The sequence below is a fragment of the Bactrocera dorsalis genome, chromosome 4 (assembly GCF_023373825.1).
Source record: "Bactrocera dorsalis isolate Fly_Bdor chromosome 4, ASM2337382v1, whole genome shotgun sequence".
In the NCBI taxonomy this organism is placed as follows: Eukaryota; Metazoa; Arthropoda; class Insecta; order Diptera; family Tephritidae; genus Bactrocera; species Bactrocera dorsalis.
Window position 1 is genome coordinate 65,244,121 of NC_064306.1, and position 8,860 is coordinate 65,252,980.

The window sequence follows — 8,860 nt, forward strand, 5'->3', positions numbered from 1 at the left end:
AATTTTTCCTCGACTTTCAATCCTTATTTTACCCTTTAAACCGATTTACTTTAAACAACGTGCAACGTGCGTTGACCTTACATAACTCAAAACTGTTATTTTTAAACTCTTGCAACATGTTGCTGCAGGGTATAATAGTTTTCTTCACCCAACGGGTGTTTATAATACCTATAAATAATCGAGTTAAAAATAGGGTTATATTGTATATACATATGTAAACGATCAGGGTAATAAGACGAGTTGAAATCCAACTGACTGCCTGCACGTCTGTTAGTCTTCAAGCGATAACTTGAGTTGACATCTTGATGAAACTTGATAAGCGTGTTTCTTGACAAGGAAATGAGAACAAGCTTATAGATCGGAATAATCGGGGATGGAGAATTTTACACCCAAAATGGTACGAAAGGGCTTTATGAGAGGCAGGGTGAAATTTGGACGATAAGCGTGACACCGTCCACATTTAAATGAGACCCCATAGATTGGGAACTATTCGACCGATATTGATAAAATTTTGAACGTAATATTATCTTGACATTTTTATATTTCAGCGCTAATGGGCAAAATTGGACTACAACCACGCCTACGCAATTTTAAACTCTATCTGAGATTCCAGTGAGCCACCCGATGACCAAAAATTGTCCAAATCGGAACAATACAATTCCAGCAACCAAATATCGAATATGTGGACCCTAGTTTGTAATGCGAACTTTTTACCGAAAATATCAGTCAACCTTTCAGAATATAAGTATTAGTGAAATCTGAAAATTTTTCCCCGGCTTTGATCTTTGCAAGAGTAGTAGTAGAGTAGCGAGAGTATAAAATGTTCGATTGCACCCGAACTTGGCACTTCCTTACTTGTTTTTTAATTTTTTTTAGTTAGAATACTCCAATAGAAATCCAATAATAATTTTTTATTTGTGTTTAAAACTGGTTTATATGTGTATAAAACTACTATGTACTTCTGTATAGAATACCTAAAAAAATACGCCAAAAGGAAGTGCTAATTGGAGTTGTCATATTTCATTTTAACCGATTTTTTACGTAATGAGATCACATGTACCGAAGATACGCATTCATTGAAAGGCAGACAAAACGAAATCGCGTTTGTCAATTAACATATTTACTTTGTGCGTACATATGTACGTATCTATGTGTGTAAATGTGTAAGTGTGTCTGTCTTTATGTTTAAATACCTAACATATATACATACATACATAAGTATGTACATACGTTCGCGTTGTGCAATAAAGCGTATACTTTTACTTTCAAGTCTTTCTTGTTTTTGCCTTCTATTTCTTTCACTGTGCGGCGGACTTCTTTCACCGCACAAAACAAAAAAGCTAACTGCTTTATGGCGGTTAAGTTTTCTATTTTCTTTTTTCAACGCCGGTCTAATCTTAATAAACTACAAATATGCATACAATTGGACATTCATGGGCCTCTCTTGAAACTTCTTTACTTCTTTTACTTCATATTTACACTCTTCTCTCTACCGCTCATTCTTTGTTGCTGATTTTTTCTTCTTAATTGGGGATTATGCTTGTTGGTATGTCTAGCCGTTTGTATGTATTTTGGTGTATACCCAAAAGTGTCTACAAAGTTTGTATGTACATATGTATGAGTGTAGGCCAATCCGTTAAGTGCTCCAGTCAATAACGGTTTTTGTTTATAACTGCCACCTAGAAATGTGGAAAGTTAAACATATGTACATATGTACATACGTACATTATAAAGTGAATGATTTGTTATTGAAGACACTTCAGAGTTTGGAAAATATTTGCGATAACTCAAGTTTGCTCATTTAGTCCAATTATAATGCAATCATTTAATCGACAGTGGTTGATACATTACATACTTATATACAAACACGAGTACGAGATAATTAGCGAGTTATGCGCCATACAATGCTTGACTGGTAGAATAATTTAAATGAAGGTTACAGAGGATCTCCAATCATTTTTTGGAAACGATATTATTTCGTGAATCGCTTAGGATTTCAGTTAACCGCACATGCGAAAAGATCTTTCTGTGAAGGGTTGGTTTAGAGAAAATGCAAATGGGGATGTTCAAAATCAGGATCTGTAGTTGAAACACTTTTTTTTTATTTTCTTCACATAAAATATTTTATTTGTGTGAAATGCATACCTACATATGTACATACATACATACATACATATGATGCCTTCCTTTGCCTTCTATACATTTATATGTACACGGGATAAGGTCCTTACACAAATCCTTTTTCCTCACTTGTGGACATTTATTTGCATTCATAAATACTGCAAGCCGATTCACACATGCCCAGAGTGCACAATTTCACTCGCATAGAGACCTTTAAGAAAAGAAACCAGATGTGTTGAAGAAAAGAAGAGGGTAGCAAAAACTTAGTGCTGGTAATAGTGTGAATAAACACCTGCCCCGAACAGCTGTTTTGTACCTTTCTGACGCTGCTGCTGACGAAAAGGTGAGCACGTTAAGCGTAGCGAAAAAATTATACATTAAAACACACAACTATACATACAATATCTGTATATGTATGTATAGACATACAACGTAGGTGCCCGTGTTGCTACGGCGTTATGAATTTCATTTCGGCTTCCGTCGTACAGAATCGTGTTTAAATTCAACACAAAAGATCACCACAATGGATGACCGATTGTTGTGACGTTGTTGGGTGGTGGTATATTATCGCTATGTTAACAAAAGTATATACATACAATATATGCATGTATGTATGTATATACATATGCAGTTCCACATACATACATATGTACACATAATCGTGGCCGTAAATTTAATGTTTGCGCTTTAAGTTTTAATACGAAAAATATAACAAGTTGCCACTGATCGTGCTCACTTTGCCGCCATATTTACTCAGTGATTGTTCAGTTAATACATTTTGATAAATTCGAGCATAATATTGACTTAAACGTGTTAGATAATTTTCAGTTTTTAAGCACTTCCATTAATTCAAGTGTAAACGAATTATTTGGCAATGTCAAGATAATAGCATGTGCGCTTCTCACAATGCGAGCGGAAACGATTTAATGGAATTACCGTAAAATGTATTGATCAAATTTCATGCTTGATATGTAATCTTAAGAATATTTGATGCATAAATGCATTGATTTCAACATATTGAGCCTTGAGGATCACGAAAATAACACATATTTGCTAAAAAAGAAGGAATAATGGAGCGGCTCCATTACAAGTCGGTTTTGAATGTCTATGTTGAAATCTATGATTGAGGTTCAATTTCAATGCAAACACTTTGTTTTTATAAAAATTATATGATTTCTAATTGTTTGAGACAAGTAAAATATCATATAACAATATGAATGTATGTATGTACATAAGCACTTAATAAGTTAAAGAATTATTTGTTTATTTCACTTCACTCTACTTGTTTATATAAATCAGATGTAAAATACAACAAAAATATTTTCAAGCATTTCCAACCAAAATATTATGGTATTTTGATTTATTGACGTTTTATAAATATTTATGTTTACAATTAAGAAAAATCATGCATATATCAGGATATGAAAATAAATAAACTTACATTTATATACATATGTATGTATATATATATACATAAATATAAATATAAATAAAAAACTACTTATATACATAGTATATACATACATATGTACATACATACACAAGTCGTATTTTTTCTTCTTGTGGAAGTTGAACAGCTGACTGGCTAATAAAATGAAGAACGTTCTGGGCAAACAGAATGGAAAATGGAACATGGCATTTTAAAATAACAACAATTTTCGATATTATTGTATAAATTATATTGATTCTCCACCAAAAGCTCTACATTTTTCTAAGCTTGGCGCTTGGCAAACACGTGCGTTTGTGAACCACGTGATAGTGGAAACATCTTCTTTATAAGAAACATGTGTTAACTGTTTATACATACGTATGTGCAGTGGATAAATTAATACATATGTAGCTACCATACATACATATGTACATGTACAAATATCTAAAAAGTTCGAATATCCGAATTTAGATTAGAACTTTTACAATTCATCATAGCGATAATGCTTCTAAATTTAGGTTTTATCGAATCTAGATGAAAAATTTGTTTCCCATTACAAAATCTAATGAAAACATTAATTATACATTTCTTATCTTGTATTTGATTTATAAAATGCACACGCCCTCATAAACAATAAAATCGGTATGTGAACGACTTCCTTTTGTAGATAATTACATCACTAGGTTGAATTGAAAATATGTATGTAGCTCTCTTACGCTCTTTAACGCGCATTCTCACATAAAAAGAGAGCGGAGAAAATTGCAAAGTAATGCATGCAATTATAAATACTGTTAACTATAATTTTAATTGGCACAAACTTTAGGGTACGTTTAAGTAAGAAATTAATATATTGCAGAAAATTAAATAAAAGTTGTAGTGCCATACCACGAATGTGAGATGGCCCTACGAAAGCCAACATAGGTAAATGCATATACATACATACAAACACAATTTGGTATACATATCTCACAACTGTGCTCTCTGCACGACAGCAATTTGTGCTCTTCAAAAGTCGATTTCGCTCTTGTCGCGACGCAAGCTTTCTAATCGAAATGATTAACCTGAAATGAAATGCTATTGTTGTCGAGTTCGTTGCCGATCCGAACCACATTTGCTAGTTCCGATTCATACTCATGGCTGAGTTTCTATTTGAACGTTACGTTTAGTCGTCTGCGGCGTGTGTACACGCAGCGAACAGAGCGCCAAAATCGTTGGAGGGTATGTACTGCGCTTATTGGTAACACCAAAACGGTGTGGTTGACGTAAAAATTCTTCTACCTCTACCGCCTCCCTTCATACCACGTTAGCTACAAGTCATTCTGTAGTCGCGTCGCGTCGCTTTAATTATTCCGTTGTATTTATGGTGGAAATGTGCGAATGTACGAATGTTCCTTCTGCCATTCGTAAGATACATACATATTTGTTGTTGTTTTTGTTATTCATCTTTATTTCGGCCTTTGTATATTTACAACATACTGATTGTATGGCAAGAGCACGAAATAAGACATCACAAATATGCGCAGGGGACTTGACTTATGTATGGATGTAGATAAGTATGTATGTTTGTCTGCAGTTAATTTTAGAAAAATAAAGGAGAATGATTTGTACTGCGATAACACCAATCAGTGTCAATATACACAAGTTTTAAGCCCCAGAATTTTACAATTGAATAAATATTTCCGAAAAATCGGAATCGGTCAACCGATGATAAGACAAAGCTTTTGCTTTAACTGTCTTTACAAGTCCATTGAAACATGGCAGATAGTACATGTGTACCCAGAAGTTTATAGTATTCGTAATTTAGTTGTCTAAACAGTAATCGACTTCTGGAATGTAATGACTGTTCTTCCTCGGAAGTAAGGAAAGCCACAGAGAATCGGGTATTAAAATGTTTGTTCTTATTATGTCACAGACATCATTTTAATTGTTCAATATCATTTTCATGCACAATTGTATTTGCATATGAATTTATAAATTCAAAGCTACTTAGTTATATGACGAAATCGTCGGTCGTAAATAACCTTAACTATAAAATACTCTCACATTTTTTCGTGAAAAATCCATCGTCATATTATCGACTTCATCCAGGTGCATATGCATATGTTTGTGTGTACATTTGCTCTCTCGTGTGCTTAAACTCATTTTCTCAAAAGTATGCATGCCAATAAACAGTTAGTGAAAGCGACAAAGCAACAAATTATCCGATAAGCGACAAACTACTTGCGCAGGGAGAGCACCTGGAGACTACAAGTACAAAGGTATGGTTGGAATACATACACACACATATGTAAAACTGTTTCAAAACCGTTAATAGAATATACGAAAATTACTCTTTGTTCATTCATATTCCGGCTGTAATGGGCAAAAGCGACACAATTTACTACAATTTCATTTTCATTCAGTCTGTGAGCGAGTTCTGGTGAGAATCGTACGAAACGACGAGAAGCTAAATAAATTTCTTCCTTTTTTGTGCATCTCCCAATTCGTTTATTTTGCGTATTTACTATATGTATATTCTCTAAATGTCAGATTGATAAAACTGTTGTCCCATTTCCGTTTCTTTTTTTTCTTGCTTTTAATGTATTTGTTTGTATGTAGGTATGTATGTATGTTGCCTATTGTTAAATGTTAAATAAAAGAATGCAATTTACATTTATTTTTCTGCAATTTTTTGCCTTCAGTAGCAAAACGCAACAAAGAATTTTATTCAGCAACTTTTCCGATTTTTTCTGCAATGAATCATCGAGCAATCAACTTATTCGCTAGGTTATACAGAGACAATAAATCAACTCAAAGCTACGCATACGATATTAATTTACATGTGTATGTATGTATAAAACAATTTACGATAGGTAATTTACTTAAATTCAAAATAAGTAGTTATTTGTAAAAATGAGATTCACTTCACCTCTTTTTAAATCTTTTATTTAACAAATTATTGGTAAGGTTGCATGTATTCGCTTGGTCATCGCTTTCAGCTTTCCCTGTGGTTGTTGCGCTGCCACAATGAAACGTTGGGTGTGGGACTATTCGATGAATTATATTCCAGACTCCAACGATACACACCTTTTTGCTATTTTTCTTTTTATATTGTTACATTTCCCAGTTCCATGGAAAATCCATAATAAATATTTTCAAACAACACCTTACTAAACGATAACAAATAACCGTACTTTTTTTTAAACAATAGCGATTTATATGTAGTGATAATAAAATATTAGTTAACCCGACGTCGCTGTGTCAGCGTCAACAACGAACGTGGTGCTTCTTCTTTTACAAAGTATTAACTTTCCGCACATAAACTCATACACGCGCACATTTCATTTTCTCTCGCGGCGCACTATTTCAATTTCGTTTCGGAGAGGAATTTTTGACTCTCTGCAACTCGTAGATCTAGTCTCGTTTGCAGTGTCGCGCTATTGAATCTTTCGATTTTGATTTGTTGCCGTGACTTTTGCACGCCGTTGATGCGGTTACCGCTTGACACTGAGCGCAGTTCGTCGCCGCGCCGCGTCTCGCGGAGCGAACAATTCGAACGCGACTTGAGGAACAGTTGATTTTTGGCTCAGCGACGAGCACGAGAAACCGTCGTCGTTTCACTGCGTAGACCTTCCGTCTTACGAGTAGAAAATTTCTTGTCGTCGCCGTCTTCCGTGAATTTTCATCAATTTTTTGTGACTTGTACTGTGCCTTATATTTTGTTTTACAAGTTCCTAATTACGATTTCTACAAATTTAAAGGCTCACAATACCAAAGTTTAGTGCAAAATAGCGAAAAGTTATATATTTGTGTTGTAATTATTAATATATAAAAAATGTGGAACTAAATCTCACTTTGATTAGTCATATAAGTATACATATATGTATTCATATATTTTATACGTAATTAGGAAAAACGGTTCAACCGTCCTATTTCTCCGTGATTTGGTGCAGTGTCTTTGCTTTGGTGAAAATCTGAAAATCGTATTCCCGTTGGAATCGCATAAAATTGTAAAAAAAATGAAAGCGAAATGTATTTACATAAAAGTATTTTTGTAACTCCGATTATGCATTTGCTGTGTTGTTCTTGTTGTTTTAATAACGGTTGACGTTTTAAAATGAACGTGTTTTTAACACTTTCTTAATTTTTGTTTTGTTTTATTTGATTTGGAGTCTCTTGTTCAATTAATTAAAATATATTGTTAAATATTAATTAAAGTGAAGAGCGAGCGAGCGCACGTACGACACACAACGAGCAACGAACGACGAACGACACAGCCATCGCCGGAGTGTTGTGGCCATTTTGTACTTTGCTACAACTCAGCTAACCAGGCTGGCGATTCACATTCGGTCTGTCGTTCGTTTCATTTCTGTCGCGTAGCGTAGCAGGAAAATGGAGCGAACCTTTGGTATTACCTGTCACAATTGACAGTTAACCTAATCGGCAACACTGCAACAAAAAATGGTACATATGTACACACATATATAAATGACAAACACAGACGGATATTGGTTTAAACTTAAAAATATCTTTTAAGAAACACACAAAATAATAAATAACACAACTATAAAATCGTCCGAATAGTTGTCATTGACTATAAATAAACAAATAGTTGTCCTGGATAGTAAAAACTGTAAGCAAAACTAAAAAGATTGTTTGTTTGAGGAAGAAATACAACTCTGGTTATCTTGAAATTTCGCGACGAGCAAAGGGAGTGGAAGTTTTGTTTTGACAGCCAAACAAACGGATACTGCCAGAAACAGCTGAAAGGAACAGGCGTCAGAAAATGAAACAAAGATGCATTTAAAAATGTGATTGCAATATCATCACGTGCGATTAGTATTTTGGCCTGCCATTTATTAGACCATTGCTAAGTTTTATTATGTAGGACAAATTAATCTTTTAAAAGCATGTAAAACAAAAATATGCCACTACAAATATGAATTTACAATGAATGCCGTTTAATGCAAACGGAACAATTAGAGACCATATCCATTCTCTATGTATAGACAATTTACATACAATACTCATACACATTCGTATCTACATATCAGTCTTTTAATATAATACTTCTATGCCAAAAACTAAATTTTCAATAAAACCCAAACAAATTAGTAACTACGTCTTTATTATAAGAAAGCAGAGAATAATTTTTACTCTATTATTGTGTATGTTCTTTTTAATTCTGGCAGTCTTTTATTAAAAATCAATATGAATTTGGTAATGTTTGTTAATTATTCAGGAATTGATCACTAAATATGCTTACATATGTACAATATTTCTACACTTACATGTACTTATACGTATATTTAAGAATATCGTTGCTCCTAC

General features: G+C 33.6%; 1 protein-coding gene across 1 annotated transcript in view; it reads right to left on the minus strand.

Moving 5' to 3' along the window:
* LOC105225200 (negative elongation factor A) overlaps nucleotides 1–7,881 on the minus strand; it is a 29,257-nt gene extending 21,376 nt beyond the window's left edge. The window contains exon 1 of the mRNA XM_049455885.1: nucleotides 6,459–7,881. The gene's annotated coding sequence lies outside the window, so the exon portion shown is untranslated. The remainder of the gene's footprint in view (nucleotides 1–6,458) is intronic.
* Nucleotides 7,882–8,860: the final 979 nt, after the last annotated feature.